Consider the following 21,499-nt stretch of genomic DNA (forward strand, 5'->3'; position numbering starts at 1 on the left):
TAAATGTGAACTTGTTATTGTTGCCTGCTCCCCGGTTCGCACTTGACTCATGTTACTATTCTATACCTTATCTCTGCCCAGGAGTAAGAACACATTTTTTAAAATACACGTACCTAGACAAGACCTAGGCAGAGGGTTCGAGAGACATTCGTTTTAAATTAAAAGCCTCCGGTCCGTTGAAATTACTGGGTATATTTTAATATTCCCATCTGAGGTTTGTAACCGTTGGCTTTCACGGTCTGGAGACTTGTGCAGCTGTAGAGTGAAGAACTTGGATTTGATTCAGTGCTTTCGTTTTTCGGAGAGCAGAGAAGAATGAAGAAAGTGGCCAAAGAGTGGGAGGACAGCCCTAAATTCTTAACATGGGAAACTTCCAAGAAGTTTTCCAATAACCTAAAAAATAACTAAAATCTGCATCGTGTAATGTCGTTTTAATATTGTAAGTGTAGTCTTTTTGCTTTAACTTTAATGTCCCTAAAACTGTCCTAGAAAAATTCATATGCTATGGTATTTCTGTGGCTTCCCTTGATGAGACCTCTTATCTTCAGAGGGGTTAAGCGTCCCATTTTGACGCACATATGACTAGCCTTCCAAGTTGCCACTCAGAGACAAAGCATTGATTCAATCCAACTCCTTAACACAGTAATGAAAATACATATATATATATATATATATATATATATATATACACGTCTCCTAACTAAGTTGGCCAAGAAAAAAATACAGAGAGCATTTAATGTAAAAGAGACCATCAATGGGGACTTCCCTGGTGGCACAGTGGTTAAGAATCCGCCTGCCAATGCAGGAGACGTGGGTTTGAGCCCTGGTCTGGTAAGATCCCATATGCCGTACAGCAACTAAGCCCATGCGCCACAACTGCTGAGCCTGCACTCTAGAGCCCACGAGCCACAACTAGTGAGCCCGCGCGTGCCTAGAGCCCATGCTCTGCAGTAAAACAAGCCACCGCAATGAGAAGCCCGCACACGGCAATGAAGAGTAGCCCCCGCTCGCCGCAACTAGAGAAAGCCTGCGCACAACAAGACCCAACACACACAAAAATTAGTTAATTAATTAATTAAATTTAAAAAAAAGAACCACGCTCACAAGTAAAAAAAAAAAAAGAGAGCCCATCACTGAAGACATATGGACATTAACAGGATAATAGGAGACACTATGGACAACTGTATGCCAACCAATTTGATATTATAGATGAAATGGACAAATTCTTTGAAAAATACAACTTATCAAAACTGAAACAGGATCAAACTTTTAAATCTGAATAGCCCTTTACTATTAAAGAAATCAAATTTTGTTCAACAAACTTCCCATAATTCCGGGCCCAGATAGTTTCAGTGGTCAAATTTATCAACCACTTAAGGAAGAAATAACACCAACTGTGAACAATTTTTGTTCAGAAGATGGAGGGAACACTCTTTCTCTCATTTGAGGCCAGCATAGCACTGATAACAAAACTGAAATAGATATTACCCAAAAAAGAACTTACAGTTCAACAGTTCAACACCCACATGAACACAGAAAGAAATACCTCTAATAAAATCTTAGCAAATTGAATCCAGCCAGTTGGATCAAGTTGGGTTTATTCCAGGAATGCAAAGTGGATTTAATATTTAAAAACCAATCAATGTGGGCTTCCCTGGTGGCGCAGTGGTTGAGAGTCCGCCTGCTGAAGCAGGGGACGCGGGTTCGTGCCCCGGTCCGGGAAGATCCCACATGCCGCGGAGCGGCTGGGCCCGTGAGCCATGGCCGCTGAGCCTGCGCGTCCGGAGCCTGTGCTCCGCAACGGGAGAGGCCACAAAAGTGAGAGGCCTGCGTACCGCAAACAAACAAAAACAGTCAATGTTACTCACCATATTACAGGCTAAAAAATAAAACCTATATGATCATCCCAATAGATGCAGACAAGGTGAAACCTAGCAGGACCTTGTGGGGCTCCTGGTCCTGGGCCTTTCAAACACTTGCTAATCAGGGAAGGGAGGGGATGCAGAGACAAGGGAAGAGCAGTCAAGAAACATTAGTGTACCCTTGGGGCAGGGTCCTGGTTCTGCCTCAAGGGAGACACATAACAATATCTTTGAGCTCTTTTACAGAACTAAAACCCCCCAACAAATGGAAGATGTTAGCATTTTTCATTGCAGAGAAGCTCATCATGAGACCATATAAGGCCAGATGAAAGGAATGGTAGAAGCTCATTAGTAGATCACCTGAGGCTAGATTAAAGGAGTGCAGGCCCTGCACACACCCTGATCCTTATCAGCAACTCCACTCTAGAACCATTGCGGTTAAACTCCACCAAATCCTCCCGGTTGGGACTCTCAGTTTTTAAAGGGCACAAGCCCGCTGTGTCCCCCTTTGCGTGGCAAAGCAATAAAGCTATTCTTTTCTACTTCACCCAAAACTTTCTCTCTGAGATTTGATTCAGCACCAGTGCACAGAGGCCGAGTTTTCAGCATCAAAAGCACTTAAAATTCAAAACACATTGATAAAAACTCCAAAAATTAATAAGACATCCGGGCTTCCATGGTGGCGCAGTGGTTGAGAGTCCGCCTGCTGATGCAGGGGATACGGGTTCGTGCCCCGGTCGGGAAGATCCAACATGCTGCGGAGCGGCTAGGCCCGTAAGCCACGGCCGCTGAGCCTGCGCTCCGCAACGGGAGAGGCCACAGCAGTGAGAGGGCCGCATACTGCAAAAAAAAAAAAAGACTTCCACAATCTGGCAAAGGGTATCTCTGTAAAATGAACAGCTAATATCATACTTAATGGTAAAATATTGGCTTTCTCCCTAATATCAGCAACAAGAATGCCCATTCTCCGTACCTCTTTTCAACATTTTACCATAGTTCAAGCCGTTAACATGAGGCAAGGCAAAGAAATAAAAGATATAATAATCGAGAAGGAAGCGAAATTGTCTGTTTTCAGATGACATAATAATTTACACGGAAGTCATAGGAACTGGCAAAAGTACTAGAACTAGTAAGTGAACTTAGCAAGGTCTTAGGATTCAAGGTTAATAAATAAAAATTATTTGTATTTTTATACAGTAGCAGCAAATAGTTCTAAATTCAAATTTTAAGAGTAGCTAAAGTATATGGATATAGATATATAGATACATAGTATAGTGTAGAAATAAATGGAATAAAAGAAGCTATATGGTTGGTAACCAAGCATAGGTAAAGTAATTCAACATCACGCATTAGGGAGATGCAAATTAAAACCACAGCGAGATGTCATTACATACCTATAGCACATTTTAATCAAAAAGAAACAAACGGGCTTCCCTGGTGGCACAGTGGTTGAGAGTCCGCCTGCCGATGCAGGGGACACGGGTTCGTTCCCAGGTCCGGGAAGATCCCACATGCTGCAGAGCGTTTGGGCCCGTGAGCCATGGCCGCTGAGCCTGCGCTCCGCAACGGGAGAGGCCACGGCAGTGAGAGGCCTGCGTACCGCAAAAACAAACAAACAAACAAACAAACAAACAAAACCCCTGCGGACCAACTGGAACTCTCAGACATTGTTAGTGAGAATACGAAGTGCTGCAGCCACTCTGGAAAACAGTTTGATGGTTTCTGATAAAGTGATGTATATACTACCCACCATACAACCCAGCAATCCTGTTCCTAGATATTTACCTGAGAGAAATAAAAGCTTATGTTCATACTAAAAATAATGTATGTGAATGGCTACAGTAGCTTTATCAATAATCATTCAAGCCTGGAAATAAGCCAACTCTCCTCCAACAGATGAATGGATAAGAAAACTGTGGTCGATCCACACAAAGAAATATTACTCAGCAATATATAAAAAGTTAACTGCTGATCCACACAACACGTCTAAAACTCCAATCAAAAAAGCCAGACTCAGGAGGCTACACTCAGAATGATTCTACTTATAGGACATCCTGGAAAAGGCAAAACTAGAGAGGCAGAAAACAGATCAGTTGTTGCCGGGGCCTGGAGACAGAGGGAGGGATGTACTACAAAGGGGCGGGAGAGGATTTTGGGGGGTGATAGAATGGCTCTATATGTTGATAATCGTGGCAATCACATGACTGTGCGTCTTTGTCAAAACACACAGAAAGGTACACGAAAAAGGGTCAACTTTTCTGTATGTAAGTTATACCTTAATAAACCTGACCAAAATATTGTCTTTCTATGTATTAGCAAAAAAACACCTAGAACATGAAGTTTTTTAAAAATATATTTTTAAAGGCTCTCAAGGAATGCTTATTCAAATGGATTCAATTTTTAAAGCACTGACATAGAAAAGGAGAATGAAGAACTTTGAGGGTATTAAACTAAAGGGAGAAGAACTCTGTAGATAAAATGCCCCCCTCAACGCTCCTCCCCAGTGTAGTGAAGCTAACCATAGCTCTAGAGAAGTCCTCTGTCCTCCACACAGGATGTTTACTGTTATCTCTTAATACAGACCCATCCTGAGGACCATAAACATTACCTGCCAAGAAGCTGACATTTACCACACTGAAATCCTAAAGGAAGTTTTTCTCTTTGTACAGTATATACCCAAAAGTAAACATTATGAACAGACAGGACTTTTAGGGTTCGGCAGGTATCTATACTCTGGAAATATCACAGCCGTGAGTATGATTCTGCAGTTAGAAGGCAAAGTATTATTAAAAAGAAATGTCAATAGAGATAAGAACAGTTTAGAAACATGTATCAATATTTATTATATATACCAACTTCAGGCCTTAACGGTTATCAATGCTCGTTTGAAAACTCACTAATGCTTGTTGCGGTATAAGTTCAGTGCTGGTTAAAGATTCTCTCAAAAGTGGACAGCTTCCATCTTTCTTCACAGGAAATCAGATCTTTGATTCCAGTCTATATACCTAAGTGGCCAAAATTTGGGTCCCAAATGTCTAGTTGTCTCTTCACTCATCTAAGTTTTGGTTGTGTTCCTCTGAAACTGATTCATTTCTGCAAACTAGAGAGAAGTAATGGTGTATGTATAGCAGTTATGAATGTAACACTGTTTTCTTTCTTCCTTTCATCCATCCATCCATCAAATATTTGTTTAGCGTCTACTATGACCAATGACATGCATGAATACTCACAATAAAGATAAGTTTATCTAACTATTTATATTGTGCTTAGAACAGGGCCAGGCATTGTATTAACACATTGATCCTCACAAACAGCCAATGAGGTATTTTACCAAAGAGGACACTGAAGCGTAGAGAGGTTAATTTGTCCAAGGTCACACAGGTAGTAAGTGGTAGAAGCTGAAGCCAAACTCAGGCATTCTGACTCAAAAATCACCACTGTCCTCTGAAAAAGGTGGAAAAACAGACAGGGACCACCAGATCATGCAGGGCAGGGCACTTCACAGGATGACATTTGGTTTCTTATTAATGGTAATACAAAGAAATTAAAGGTTTTCTACATAGGGCTTTCTATAAATCCATTTGTGTTTTCACCGGATGGGTCTGGCTGTAGCATGGAGAATGGCTAGAAGGGTCTGGTGCATAAATCTATTATCTCACAGTTCTGGAGGTCAGAAGTCTAAAATGGGTCCACAGGGCTGAATTCCTTCTGAAGACACTTCGAAAGAATTAGTAGTAGTAGTAGTAGTAGTTGTAAGGCCAACTGGCCCGAGGCAGGGGAACACAATCAGATTCACAGGTTGCATCAGACCGAAATTCTCCGGACCACCCAGTTCCAGAAACTGCCCTGGAGACATTCCGGGCCACCCCGGTTCCAGGAACTGACCTGGGGACTTTGAACCCAGCCCAGCCTTCCCGCCTTTCGCCTTTCGAGGGGCAGGAGTAACGGTCCCCCAGGATACCCGAAAAGACCACCAAATAAGGAATACCCTGCGCCCTCCCAGATTCACCACACCCCTTTCCCTTCTTCCCCTATAAAATCTCGCCGGACCCTCGCCCTGGTGCGACTTCTCTGGCCCCTTTCCCTCGGACCAGTGAACCTCGCCCGGGAGCGCTCCCTAATAAAGCTCACTTGAAGCTTTCCTCTGTTTCGTGGTGCCGTTTGTTAAGATCCGACCTTACAGTAGTAGTCTTTTCCAACTTCTAGACGTTCCCTCCTTCCATCTTTAAAGCCACCAGCGCAATATTTTATTTCCTCTCTCAGCCTCCTGCCACTTTCTTACAAGACCTTTGTGATGACATTGCCCCCCACCCCCACCCCGGATAATCCAGGATCATCTTCCCATCCAAAGATCTTGACCTTATTCACATCTGCAATGCAAGGTGATGTGTTCATGGGCTCTGGGAATTAGGATGTGGCTATCTATGGGGGACCATATATCAACCTACTGCAACCCCAAGTGTGTGCTTTAGTGACTGGGGGATGGGAAGACATAGGAACACCATGGATTATTAAGTTACAAGGCAACTGCTTGTTCAACTTGGGACGTTCACTTCATGGATCTTAATGAGGAATACTTTTTTTTTTTTTTTCCTTTTCTGGGCTTTAGGCAGGTGGTTTTATTTCAAGTAAAAACACAAGGCTGAACAGAGGTAGAGCTATTAAGTGGCAGAGTGACAGCCTTCGGGATCATAGTTCTGCATTCCCCCTGGCAGCACCTCACTCCAGGACCCTTTAGCAAAACCCCTAATTAATCACTGCTCCCAGGAGCATTTGCATTCAAAAATAGGACAGAGAAGGGAGACTAAGGCTTTGCATAAAGATATGAATTTATAATGAAAGCATGTTAGGCCCCTTGGAGATATCTGAGGCAATATGTAGACAAAGGCAGAATAAAAACATAATTATAAGCAAATTTTAATATTCTGCAGTTTTGTAGTGGTGGTAATGATCTACTCAAACCTGTCCCCCACCGTTTTCTTTTTTTTTTTCTTTGTAAGGCACACTGAGTAATTTGTTTAAAAGAGCAAGTTCTGTTTCAAGAGTGCATTCTTTCATTGAAACAACAAAAAGTACCTGTTTGAAGAAAAAGTCATTCACTCGTTTTGTTCTCATAAAAGTTTAATAGAAGCCAACTAAAGTTTAAGATGTCCCAGAGGACAAATATATTTCTCAGCAAATGTAGAATCGCAATTTTCATTGGTGCTAGGGGATTTTCCACACAAATGCAATTTTATTTCACATTTAATACAGGTAAGTAAATAGACAAATCAATTTTAGCAGTTCTGAAATTTCATACTGGGTCATTAGTTTTAAAAGATGGGACTTCAGTAATAGTTAAAAGAACAGAGGCCCAAGGGTAAAGACTGAGAATAATCACCTTCAAAATTCTGACTTAGCAGCAGCCTCAGATCAGAACCAAGAGTGGTGGCACAGTGGTTAAGCCTCTGCCTGCAAATGCAAGGGACACAGGTTCGATCCCCAGCCCGGGAGGATTCCACATGCTGAGGAGCAACTAAGCCCGTGCGCCACAATTACTGAGCCCACAAGCCACAACTACTGAAGCCCGTGACCGTAGAGCCTGTGCTCTGCAACAAGAGAAGCCACCACAATGAGAAGCCCTCATGCCTCAACGAAGAGCAGCCCCCGCTTGCCCCAACTAGAGAAAGCCCACGCGCAGCAATGAAGACCCAACGCAGCCAAAAATAAACAAACAGATAAACATTAAAAAAAAAAGAGGAGTGTAAACCAGCTTTCTTGTGATGTTCTCCATCAGATTTATTACTTTTAAATATAGGAATTCCTATGGAATTCCCTAGTGTAATTACACAAACCCCCTCTTCTTTCCTTAAGACTGCATACTCTGATGGATTCTGACAAGAGCAAGCTAGATAAAATTAACACCTGTCCTCACATCTAGTGGTAGAAACAGAGATATAAACATAATATTCAGTGCAGCATAAAAATAAAATTGACAGGTAAATGCAGCAATTGAACATACACTCAAAGTAAAAAGAGTAGAGTCAGAGAAGAGAGTCTTCCCATAGGAAATCAGACTTAACCTAAAATATTTAAAACTTTCTCAAGACGAATCTCCTCCCACTTCCCCAGCAACACCAAGTAAGATATTTAGTCCCAGTTAAGTACTTGTTATACTATTCCTTTTAAAATAATTATGGCAATTATATAAGGTTTTGCCATCCTGGGCAATGTGACTTTGGAAAGCACCATAAAGAAGCTGTGCTAAGTAACTTCCCTGAGCCTCAGTTTATTTATATGTAAAATAGGTTTACAGGAATGCGTGTAAAGCAATCGAAGTCCCAAGCACATAGGAGGTTCCTTCTAGACTAAAAGGGAACACTAATTTACATTAGTAAAGTAAGTTTAATTTTTAGTTTGTTTTTTTACATTCTAGTTCATTTCCTTTATCTGGCTTTGAGAGCAAAGAGCTGGCCCCTGCAAAATCATTTCACACTATAGACTTATATCAAATCCTTATGTTGTTCACCTTAAACTTATACAATGCTACATGTCGATAAGATCTCAATAAAACTGGAAAAAGTAAAACAGTAAAATAAAACTGATCACTGAGTAAAGAACTGAAAAAGCTTAGGTTACTGAGATTCTTTACTGAAAAAACACATGCTTTTAAATTTAGCTGTACACAGTAAATCCCGACTGATTTTACACTGGAATTGTTCTAATAACACCTGGGATTCTATTTAAACCCTGTTAGTGCATCTTCCTATTTTTTTAATAACAGTTTTATTGAGACATAGTTCACACGTCATAAAATACATCTATGGTTTTTAGTATAGTCACAGATTAGGCAGTTGCCACTGTAATCAATTTTAGAGCACTTTCATTACCTCAAAAGAAACCTCAAACCCTTTAGCAGTCACTTCCCATTCTGCCTAAGTTCTCCCCATCCAGCCCTAGGAAAACACGAATCCACTTTCCATCTCCATAGATGTGCCTATTCCAAACATTAAATGTAAGTGGAATTATGCAATATATGGTGTTTTGTGAACTGGATTTTTTTTTGAATTTTATTTATTTTTTTATACAGCAGGTTCTTATTAGTCATCCATTTTATACACATCAGTGTATACATGTCAATCCCAATCGGCCAATTCATCACACCACCATCACCACCATCACCACCATCACCACCACCACCACCACCACCACCACCACCACCACCCCCACCCCCGCCGCTTTCCCTGCTTGGTGTCCGTACGTTTGTTCTCTACATCTGTGTCTCAATTTCTGCCCTGCAAACCGGTTCATTTGTACCATTTTTCTAGGTTCCACATATATGCATTAACACAAATTCCACATATTCTTAACCCACTCATCAGCTGATGGACATTTGTGTTGTTTCACTTTGTGGCTGTTATGAATAATTCTGCTATGAACAGTCACATATAAATTTCCGTGTGGATGTGTGTTTTCAATTCTTTGAAGTATTTGCTGAAGAGTGGAATTGCTGGGTCACATAGCAACTCTATGTTTAACTTTTTTGAGAAATTACTAGACTGTTTTTCGAAGTGACGGCACCATTCTACATTCCCACCAACAGTCTGTGAGGGTTCCAATTTCTCCACATCCTCACCAATGCTATTACTGTCTCTCTCTTTTTTTTTTTTTCCTGGTACATGGGCCTCTCACTGCTGTGGCCTCTCCCGTTGCGGAGCACAGGCTCCGGACGCGCAGGCTCAGTGGCCACGGCTCACGGGCCCAGCCGCTCCGCGGCATGTGGGATCTTCCTGGACCGGGGCACGAACCCGTGCCCCCTGCATCGGCAGGCGGACTCTGAACCACTGCGCCACCAGGGAAGCCCTTGTCTATCTTTTTTATTTTAGCCATCCTAGTGGGTGTAAAGAGGTATTTCACTGTGTTTTTGATTTGCATTTTCTTTCCTGATGGATAATGATGTCAAGCAGCTTTTCCTGTGCCTATTGGCTATTGGTACCTATTTTGAAGACATTTCTATTCAAATCCTTCACCTATTTTTAAATTGGGTTATTTCTCTTTTCACTGTTGACTTGTAATATTTATTTTTTTTGTAGATACAAGCCCCTTATCAGGTATTTGATTTGCAAATATTTTTTCCTATTCTGTGGGTCGTCTTTTCACTTTCTGGTTCGTGTACTTTGTTTTTATTTTTTAATTGAAGTATACTTGATTTAGTATGTTGTGTTAGTTTCTGGTATACAGCAAAGTAATTCACAGATATATACTTTTTCAGATTCTTTTCCATTATAGGTTATTACAAGATATTAAAATAGTTTCCTGTACTATACAGTAAGACCTTGTTGTTTATCTATTTTCTATAAAGTAGTATGTATCTATTCATCCCAAGCACTTCATTTATCCCTCCCCCGCCACTGCCTTTGGTAACCACGGATTTGTTTTCTATGTCTGTGAGTCTGTTTCTGTTTTGTAAATAAGTTCATCTGTATTGTGTTTTTAGATTCCACACATAAGTGATATCAGATGATATTTGTCTTTCTCTGACTTACTTCGTTTAGTATGATAATCTCTAGGTCCATCCATGTTGCTGCAAATGGTATTACTATAGCTGGTGTCCTCTGTAGCACAAAAGCTTCTAATTTGGGTGAAGTTTAATTTATCTTTCCTTTCAGTGCCTATGCTTCTGCATCATATTTAAGGAACCAAGGCCTCATCCAAGGTCACAAAGGTTTATGCCTGTATTTTCTTCTAAGAATTTTATAGGTTTAGCTGACTGTTAGGTCTTTGGTCCCTGTAGAGTTAATTTTTATATATGGTGTGAGGTAAGGGTTGAATATCATTCTTTTGCATGTGTATATGCATCACTTACTGAAAAAACTGATTTTCTCCCCCACTGAATCATCTTGGCAACTTTGCCAAAAAAATCAGTTGATAACTAATGTGAGGGCTTATTTCTGGACTCTCAATTCTATTCCATTGATCTCTATGTCTCTAATATTTTAAAAATATTTTTATTCTGGCATTTGCTTTGAATAAAACATTGGTATATATAGAAGCATAAGAAATTTAAAGGAAATATCATAAGAACCTGCTGTATAAAAAAATAAATAAAATTCAAAAACAAGAAAAAAAAAAAGGAAATATCAATTCCCCTGTGGGAGAACAAGCTACTGGTTCCAATTCTCACACCTCTCTAGTGGTTATATACACACATGCCCTTGCCTTATCAAGGTGGGGGAAATGTAGTGTGAGTGTGGACCATCTGACCCTGGGCTTGTCCATGCAATTAGCTCTGACTCTTAGGATGTCAGTGAATGTGACATAAGCAGACACTTCAAATGCTCTTGTACAGTTGGTCTTACTTTCTTGCACTTCGGGGATCACATGAAAAGAATATGCCCTGCATAGCCCCGGGTTCCAAATGAACGACAGATGCTTGGAACAATCCTGAACCCGCTCTGTGATTGGGAGCCCAGCCAAGTTTAGCCAGACCCTAGTCAAAACTCAGAGGCTTGGGCAAGAAATAAATGCTTATCACTGTTTCCCACTACAGCATTTGTGGTTGGCTGCTCTGTAGCAATACCTAACTAAAACGCCTACCACTTAGAACCACTCCTATCAGTTTGGTCTTTTGACAGAAAATGAGATTATGAAAAATAATTATATATTTATATATGCATATCTGCACTCCTGTTGTTTTACTTAGCATTTTCCCATAATACCCTGTGTTTAAAAGTTCTTGATAAACACTCCTTTTATTATCCACCTATTTCAACCTTTAAAAGGCATACATTTCTCTTAACCATTTCTACATTACTTTTATTATTATAAGTAAAAGTACAATGAATTGTTTACTTTCCCTCTCTCAGATAAATCTTCTACATTTCACATGTTTTCCAAGAAATGGATTCCTAGAAGTAAAACCTTCAATTAGCACCTTTAACCAGGGTTCAAGGTAAAACCACTTGCATCCAGATTTCCATGTTATTACTATTCATATTTTCACTTACACTCTTCAGCTAAACCCAGACTATTTAGCTTCTTAAGAAATACAGGCAAATTTGATTTCACTTTTTGAAAAACCTTTTTTGTGAATCCTTCTAGCATGTTCCATCATACTGTCTTTGGACATTTACAATTTATTCTAAAGAAGAGTCGTTCCCACACACAAAGAAAAAACAAACAAGAAAACAACTATATAAAGCCCTCCCTTTCTTATTTTCCTTTGGGCTTATTTGGAAATAGGGCATGGGGACAAAACGTGAGCACATTTGTTTTTGCTTTTAATATTGGCATAGCCATATACCTACAGTGATGGTATCCAGGGTACAAGCCAGGTCTAATTTTCTTTATATCTGTAACAGTGCCTGGCACAATGCATAGGTGCATTCAATAAATATTCGGTGAATAAATGTATGTAAGAAATTAAGAAAATGGTAAAACAGCCTTTCAGGCCAGAAATTACTGCCCTCACAATGATTAATAAGTAGTTTTAAGGCTTTTACAGTGACGAATATGCTACAACTAAAATTAGATATAGGACTCTAAAGAGCAGACCAGATGGCTGAGACTATATCTAAAATTTTCTGGGTCCTTCTTAGCAAACAAATGTATCTCTCTCTGTTCCCTCTTCAACTTTCCTTTCCCCAAGGAAAAAAATCACATTTTTTTTTTTCAGATCATCTAATAACAATTTTTCTTTGTTAGCAGGTTTCTTGTGATTCATATACTCAACTAATTCACTCAAACCCCTTTGTAGTTAATATTAAGTAGTATAAAATTTCAGGATTAATGCCTTAATTCTATTTTTTTAACATCTTTATTGGAGTATAAATGCTTTACAATGGTGTGTTACTTTCTGCTTTAAAACAAAGGGAATCAGCTATATATATATACATATAGCCCCATGTCTCCTCCCTCTTGCATCTCCCTCCCACCCTCCCTATCCCACCCCTCTAGGTGGTCACAAAGCACCGAGCTGATCTCCCTGTGCTATGTGGCTGCTTCCCACTAGTTATCTATTTTACATTTGGTAGTGTATATATGTCCATGCCACTCTCTCACTCCGTCCCAGCTTACCCTTCCCCCTCCCCGTGTCCTCAAGTCCATTCTCTACGTCTGCATCTTTATTCCTGTCTTGCCCCTAGGTTCTTCAGAGCCTGGTTTTCTGTTTTTTTTCTTTTTAGATTCCATACATATGTGTTAGCATACGGTATTTGTTTTTCTCTTTCTGATTTACTTCACTCTGTATGACAGCCTCTAGGTCCATCCACCTCACTACAAATAGCTCAATTTAGTTTCCTGTTACAGCTGAGTAATATTCCATTGTATATATGTGCCACATCTTCTTTATCCATTCATCTGTTGATGGACGCTTAGGTTGCTTCCACATCCTGGCTATTGTAAATAGAGCTGCAGTGAACATTGTGGTACATGACTCATTTTGAATTACGGTTTTCTCAGGGTACATGCCCAGTAGTGGGACTGCTGGGTCGTATGGTAGTTCTATTTTAGCTTTTTAAGGAACCTCCATACTGTTCTCCATAGTGGCTATATCAATTTACATTCCCACCAACAGTGCAAGAGGGTTCCCTTTTCTTGACACCCACTCCAGCATTTACTGTTTGTGGGTTTTTTGATGATGGCCATTCTGACCGGTGTGAGGTGATACCTCATTGTAGTTTTGATTTGCATTTCTCTACTGATAAGTGATGTTGAGCATCCTTTGATGTGTTTGCTGGCAATCTGTATATCTTATTTGGAGAAACGGTCTGTTTAGGTATTCTGCCAATTTTTGGATACGGTTGTTTATTTGATATTGACCTGCATGAGCTACTTATAAATTTTGGAGATTAATCCTTTGTCTATTGCTTCATCTGCAAATATTTTCTCCCATTCTGTGGGTTGTCTTTTCATCTTGTTCATGATGTCCTTTGCTGTGCAAAAGCTTTGAAGTTTCATTAGGTCCCATTTGTTTATTTTTGTTTGTATTTCCATTTCTCTAGGAGGTGGGTCAAAAAGGATCTTGCTGTGATTCATGTTGTACAGTGTTCTGCCTAGGTTTTCCTCTTAAGAGTTTTATAGTATCTGGTCCTACATTTAGGTCTTTACTCCATTTTGAGTTTATTTTTCTGTATGGTGTTAGGGAGTGTTCTAATTTCATTCTTTTACATGTAGCTGTCCAGTTTTCCCAGCACCACTGATTGAAGAGGCTGTCTTTTCTCCGTTGTGTATTCTTGCCTCCTTTGTCATAGATTAGATGACCATATGTGCGTGGGTTTATCTCTGGGCTTTCTATCCTGTTCCATTGATCTATGTTTCTCTTTTTGTGTCAGTACCATACTGTCTTGATTATTGTAGCTTTGTAGTATAGTCTGAAGTCAGGGCACCTGATTCCTCCAGCTCGATTTTTCTTTCTCAAAAATATTTTGGCTATTCGGGGTCTTTTGTGTTTCCATACAAATTGTGAAATTTTTTGGTCCAGTTCTGGGAAAAATACCATTGTTAGTTGGACAGGGATTGCACAGAATCTGTAGATTGCTTTGGGTAGTAGAGTCATTTTCACATTGTTGATCCTTCCAATCCAAAAACATGGTATATCTCTCCATCTCATCTTTCTTTCATCAGGGTCTTGTAGTTTTCTACATACAGGTCTTCTGTCTCGTTAGGTAGGTTTATTCCGAGGTATTTTATTCTTTTTGTTGCAATGGTAAATGGGAGTTTCCTTAATTTCTCTTTTAGATTTTTCATCATTAGTCTATAGGAATGCAAGAGACGTCTGTGCATTAATTTTGTATCCTGCTACTCTACCAAACTCACTGATTAGCTCTAGTAGTTTTCTGGTAGCATCTTTAGGATTCTCTACATATAGTATCGTGTCATCTGCAAACAGCGACAACTTTACTTCTTTTCCAATTTGGATTCCTTTTATTTCTTTTTCTTCTCTGATTGTTGCGGCTAAAACTTCCAAGACTGTATTGAATAATAGTGGTGAGAATGGATAACCCTGTCTTGTTCCTGATCTTAGAGGAAATGCTTTCAGTTTTTCACAATGGAGAATGACGTTTGCTGTGGGCTTGTCGTATATGGCCTTTATTATGTTGAGGTAAGTTCCCTCTCTGCCTACTTTCTTGAGGGTTTTTATCATAAATGGGTGTTGAATTTTGTCAAAAGCGTTTTCTGCATCTATTGAGATGATCATATGGTTTTTCTCCTTCAGTTTGTTAATATGGTGTATCACATCGATTGATTTGCATATATTGAAGAATCCTTGCATTCCTGGGATAAACCCCACTTGATCATGGTGTATGATCCTTTTAATGTGTTGTTAGATTCTGTTTGCTGGTATTTTGTTGAGGATTTGTGAATCTATGTTCATTGGTGATACTGGCCTGCATTTTATTTTTTTTGCTGACATCTTTCTCTGTTTTGGTATCAGGGTGACGGTGGCCTCGTAGAATGAGTTTGGGACTGTTCCTCCCTCTGCTATATTTTGGAAGAGTTTGAGCAGGATAGGTGTTAGCGCAGGACCTGCTAACATAGCAGAGAAGCGTTAATGCATCCCCAGAAAACTGAGAATTGCTGCTCAGCTTGTAGGGAATGGTGGATGCCCCGTTCTTCTGTCAAATCATGTGCCTGGTATTGTGTAAGTAACAGAGGCGCTATACGTACCCTAGTTGACTGAAGCACATAAAGAAAACCGAAACGCAGGGCTGGAAAGTGCCCAGAGAAAACCTGATTACCTTGTCACCCAGGAGCAAACGTTCAACTCCTGAAGAGAACAAAGCATCTTGAAGGAGAATGAAAATGCAGATGAGACAGTTATCAGATAGTGGCTATCAGGACAAGAGAGATCCTTCACTTGGCGGCAGCTTAGTCCTCGGGAGTTTCGGTTAAGGCTCGTCCAGAACTGCCCGCTCACAAATGCTCCTGAATATTTGCTTAGAGTAGCCCTGCTGCCATCCCATCGTCAAGGAAACTGGCTGTGAGTTTTTAACCATTACAGCTGCGATGATGAAACAGTGAAGGAGATCCGTCTCTAAGTCAAAAAGTGCACCCAGAGATAAGGTTCATTTTCAATGCCCTGCGGCTGCTTCTGATGACATGGCACTGCACTTCTCAGTAAGTGGGGATCCAAGGCTGATTCATCTCCGAGTGAGCAAATGTCTCTTTCTCTCTAATAATACCCTGGGCTCCACCTCCTAATGATTTCATTACACGGTGGGGGCGGAGGGGGGATGGGAAAAGTGACAGAGAATGATTTATAAATATACGGCCAACTTTTAAATAAAGGGGAAAACAAAACCCCTTGAAACTCTATTACTAGCAGGGACAGAACTAATACTGGTGCTATGGACATGGTATCAGGCAGGTCATATAGACTCTGGGTGTAGCGTTCTATTCCTGTGTGTTGGCTAAGTAACTGAGGTGTGCAAATCTGTGCGAAGGTGAGTCACATTAAAACAACACCTACAGTTTTTGTTGATGTTTCTGTAAGAGGTTTGTTTCCCACCGTTGCAGATACTTCAGTGATTAAAATGAGAACATGCATTCTGCCAAGATTTCTGAGGAAATATGTGAATTTAGAAAATAGGGTACAGGATATAATAAAATATCTCAATATTGTGAGGAAGTTTCAGTTAATTGAGAAAGCTACAAATTAAGAAACAACAACAAAGAAGGAGATGATTGCATTGCCTCTAACTGAAGGCATTCTGTTTTTTGTTTCTTCAGGGGATTCTAGGATTTTCAAACAATTTTTTCAAAATCGTTTGATTTTATATAAAATGTACAAAAACTTGCTGAAATATCTCACTTGGTTTTATGTTCAGTAATTCAATTTTCACCCAAAGCAATGTAAACATATCTCCATGTATACAGAAGAAATGGATGAAGAAAAAAAAAAAGGAGAAAGGAAGACAAAGAAAAATCTGAATCTCTTATTAATCTATTAGCCTAAAATTCATCAACACATGTAAAATGACTGCTTTTATAGCCATATTGATTACTGTATTTGATACCCAATTTAATGAATTATCAGGCCGAAAATTCCATTACCTGGTGCAGCTTCTACTTCTTGTGAAAGGGTATGCCTTCTTTCGTAGTTATTGAAAAATCTGTTAATGTATGTAGCTATTTGTTCAAAGTTTGCATTTCAAACATAATAAAGTTTTGGAATGCAAATCACCTCATTTGTTTTCATTACTTGAAATGCTGCTTGGGGAAATTTTTAGGCAAGTTACCAAAAGTATCACACCTCCCCCAAAACAGACCAGGCTTGTTATATGTTCCCAGCCTGCCGTGCTCTCATCTAACTTGTCCCTATGCTAGGTTTTACCGTAAAGGGCTTGACATGTTAAGGGTTGTGTGTTAATTTGCCTTTACTCTTTATAGGGCCAGGCATGTGCAGCACCTGCCCTGCACCTGACACTGTGCTAGGGGCTGATGGACGTGGTCCTGGCTTTCTGCTACTGAGTACAGTCGTGGGAAACAGGAGGACCGCAGGAGACAGCTAAGCCCAGGAAAGGGGGTGAGTCTGGGGAAGGGAACGCATGGATGTGGGATGACAGTGCACCACGTGCAATTCGCTAGAAGACATCCAACCTCTGGGAGATTTGCAGCAAACTCCTTCTGCCAGCAGTTTCCAAACACTCAGGGTGGCAGCACCTTTTCTGCCTTGGCTAACAAGTGTTTATGACTGTGGCAACAACCTGAACCCCTGAGTTACATTTTAGGACTATTTCAGAAAACTAATCAGAAGTTCCGTAGCAGGAAAAAAAAAAAAAGTTGCCTGCCTTATATATGGCCCTTGTTACCCACTTGTATTTTTAGGAGTGTGTAGATTTCTCATTTGGGGGTAAGGTAACATACCTAGCTACCTACCTAAACATGTCATTTGCATTTTACACCTTGGGTTATTTATTTATTCTTCATCCCCCAAGAGATAGGTTTTATTGCTGATTACACTGTACAGGAAAAAAAAGGAAAAAAGAAAAGACGAAGTAAAAAATAAACTCTACTTTTAAGGGCTTAACAGACCATGAATCCTCTCAGTTGCTTTTCAATTTCTGTTCACTGAGATTGAGTTTGAATTCACTGTCACCACAGTTGACTCAAAAAGTTTCTTTAAAAAGGGTAAATTCAACTTTGGTTATAAAAAACAAATGTACCGGGGCAGCAAAATACGTGGGAAAGAGAGAGGGGAAAATATTGTCTGAACTTCAATAGAATTTGACGAATTCTCAGGAACACTGGGGAAATTTGTCGCCAATTGTCAGGACTTCACCCAACTTTCTAGAAACAGCTGTAGTGCAAGAGATGGTGCTCTGGTTTCCTCTAAATTTCAAAGAATATAACACCTACTAGAAGCCAGATTCTCAAGAGAGCGCTCGAAAAATTTTAGATTGACTCAGCGAAATGTCACACGAACAGGTAGCCCATGGACTCTCTAAGACACTGAGTGTGGTTTTTTTTTTTTTTTCTTTTCTTTTTTTGGCTTCATTGGGTCTTCGTTGCCGCATGTGGGCTTTCTCTAGCTGTGGGGAGCAGGGCTACTCTTCTTTGTGGTGCGCGGGCTTCTCATTGCAGTGGCTTCTCTTGTTGCGGAGCACAGGCTCTAGGCGCGAGGGCTTCAGTAGTTGTGGCCCGCGGGCTCAGTAGTTGTGGCTCACAGGCTCAGTAGTTGTGGCTCATGGGCTCTAGAGCGCAGGCTCAGTAGTTGTGGCGCACGGGCTTAGTTGCTCCACAGCATGTGGAATCTTCCCGGGCCAGGGCTCAAACCCGTGTCCCCCTGCATTGGCAGGTAGATTCTTAACCCCTGCACCACCAGGGAAGCCTGAGCGTGCATTTCTGACAATCGTTAAGTAGGAAACACATGTTTTTTTTTTGTTTTTTGCGATACGCGGGGCTCTCACTGTTGTGGCCTCTCCCGTTGCGGAGCACAGCCTCCGGATGCGCAGGCTCAGCGGCCATGGCTCACGGGCGCAGCCGCTCCGCGGCATGTGGGATCTTCCCAGACCGGGGCACGAACCCGTGTCCCCTGCATCGGCAGGCAGACTCTCAACCACTGTGCCACCAGGGGAGCCCGGAAACCCATGTTTGCTGCATTCTGCTGAATTTGAATCTTATTTTAACAATGTAACGGTTTTCTGCTGGATTTTAATTGGTAGCCATGAAAAGAATGAATTGAACATGTCATTCTGATATATTTTTAAGGTAGCGAAAGAGCCTATTGCACAATGAAATATTACCCAGTTGACATCTATATAGCAGTATATCTTTGGATTAAAGAGATGACCCCAAGAGATTCAAGCTGTTTTTCCAGTAAAGGTGATTGCTATGCCTGGAACCAGAAATATTAAGGCGACATGAGCAAAGGCTGAAGGTGTTTTCAGGGAACAAGCAGAGCAAACAGAATTATAGAAAATACGGGATCAATTGTCAAAACTCCAGTAATACCCAGCCTTGTATGGAATTTATCTGGCCCACAAAAAATTGTCATTCTTGGTAAAATTTATACTCCCACTTGACTATCTCATGTTGCCTATAAGACAACCATTTTTCGGTCAAAGTTATCATCCTGTTTAAGAGAAAATATCACAATAAGATGGGGAAAAATAGCGTATGGCTGTTTTTTTTTTTTTTTTTTTTTTTTTTTTTTTTTTTTTTTTGCGGCACGCGGGCCTCTCACTGCTGTGGCCTCTCCCTCCGCGGAGCACAGGCTCCGGACGCGCAGGCCCAGCGGCCACGGCCCACGGGCCCAGCCGCTCCGCGGCACGCGGGATCCTCCCGGACCAGGGCACGAACCCGTATCGCCTGCATCGGCAGGCGGACTCCCAACCACTGCGCCACCAGGGAAGCCCTGTATGGCTGTTTTATGGCCAAAAAATTAATCATTGAAAAATTTTTGAATGATCAAATGAAAATTTGAAAAATAATTCTATATTCAACAGCTATAAAAGCAGAACACATAGCAAATTCTAGGGGAGACTGCTTGGTTGTGTAAAATATTCAATTATCTCCCCACTGAGACATTCAATAGTTTATTACTTCAACAATTTAATTGCAAAGGATAGACATTTATTATTTTTACAACTATGGTTATAACTTACTACTGACTCTGCCAGGCAGTAAAAGTCACTCAGGAATATCAATGTTACATTTTTTTCTGACCTAGAATTCTTCCTGTTAATGACGATTACTGCAAAGTTAGAACATATGTGATATTATTTTTGGAAATGCTGACATCTCAAAGACAACAGCTTCTAAATGTGAAGAGGAAGCTATCTTTGTTGTTTGTTAACGATTTTTTATTTTTGCTTCTCAGGCTTAGTAAATTACTAATGCTTCCCTTTAATTCCTTAACATTCTCACTTATTGAAACCTTTAAAAATACAAGAATACTTGCTTTTATTGTCACTGTTGTTTTAAAAATTCTTTTTCTACATGGTGTGAAATCATCAGAGAGAAAGAAACAGGATTATTTTTATCAAAAGCGGCATAACTCTGATTAGTAATACTTAAGTTTGTTTGAAAAAGGAGTTAAATGCTTTGTATGCTGTTTCTGTTTTCTATGTTGTGACATTTTACTAATTTCATTAGCAAGTGAAACAGTGATAACAGTAAGTTAAGTTGTAAAAGTGAAGAAAGCGTGGTTTTTGTACTTCCTGAACGTATCCATTTAGCCAAGTTCTATCTTCTGTGGTTCTACCAGAATTATGTTTGGAAAACACCAAACCATTTAAATAAATCTTTAAATTGAAAATCATGTCATTTAAATTAGTACAGAACAAAGGTTTTATGGTTGGAAGATCTGAGATTGGGTCTACGTTCCATGATTTACCAGACACGTGATTTCTGGCAAATTATTTAACTCATTAGACACCTTTTCACCCTCGTAAACTGGATAATAACCACACACCATTTCACTGGTGGGGAGGCGTGGGAGGTAGCTCATGAGAGAGAACAGGAAGAAATGCTTTGTAAAAGCGAGGGCAGCACACAGCAGGTGGAATGTTACTTTTGTTCTTTAAGGTCATATGAAAAATGCCTTTCGAAATTTTTGGAGGAAACACTCAAGATTTCTAATCTACAGTTCCCAACAAGAGATCCTCCACTCTTTTCTTTCACATGTAAAAAAAAGTTGCTGAAATGACCTAACCACTTTTTCAGATGGCCACACTTGAGTTATGCTAACTTTTCTACTCGAGATTCCTTTTCATTGTCTGCTTATTTCAAATAAATAGAAATATTGTTTTTATCTTCTCCAGGTCTATTAACTACGTCTTCATTTTCTTTTATAGCCTGTTCCTTTCTGGCTTCATCGAACAATTCAGCCTCTTCACAGTTCAAAGTACCACACACATTCTAGGTTTGTGATACAAATTTTCTCTTTCCCACATTAAAATTGTTTTAGATTTAAGTTTCTTGTCATGTTGGCTCATATTTAAATACTTATTAATGAAACTGGCAATGGTATTTACTTTCAATTTGATTAACTCTGCCTAGAACTTTTACTGTTCAAAGATCTGCTCTGGTCTCCCGCTGAATAGCAATCCTCTCCTATTTTCTTTCTTCTCTTCCGGCTTTGCATGGCTGTGTGCAAGGCCACCAGAGATGCCTGTGCTCACTTGTGTGTGTGTCAAGAACTCTAGTTCATCCTT

General features: G+C 40.2%; 1 protein-coding gene across 1 annotated transcript in view; it reads left to right on the plus strand.

Moving 5' to 3' along the window:
• IL5RA (interleukin 5 receptor subunit alpha) overlaps window positions 1–21,499 on the plus strand; it is a 50,977-nt gene that overhangs the window by 1,074 nt on the left and 28,404 nt on the right. The window lies entirely within an intron of this gene.

This window comes from Phocoena phocoena, chromosome 10 (genome assembly GCF_963924675.1).
Source record: "Phocoena phocoena chromosome 10, mPhoPho1.1, whole genome shotgun sequence".
NCBI lineage: Eukaryota > Metazoa > Chordata > Mammalia > Artiodactyla > Phocoenidae > Phocoena > Phocoena phocoena.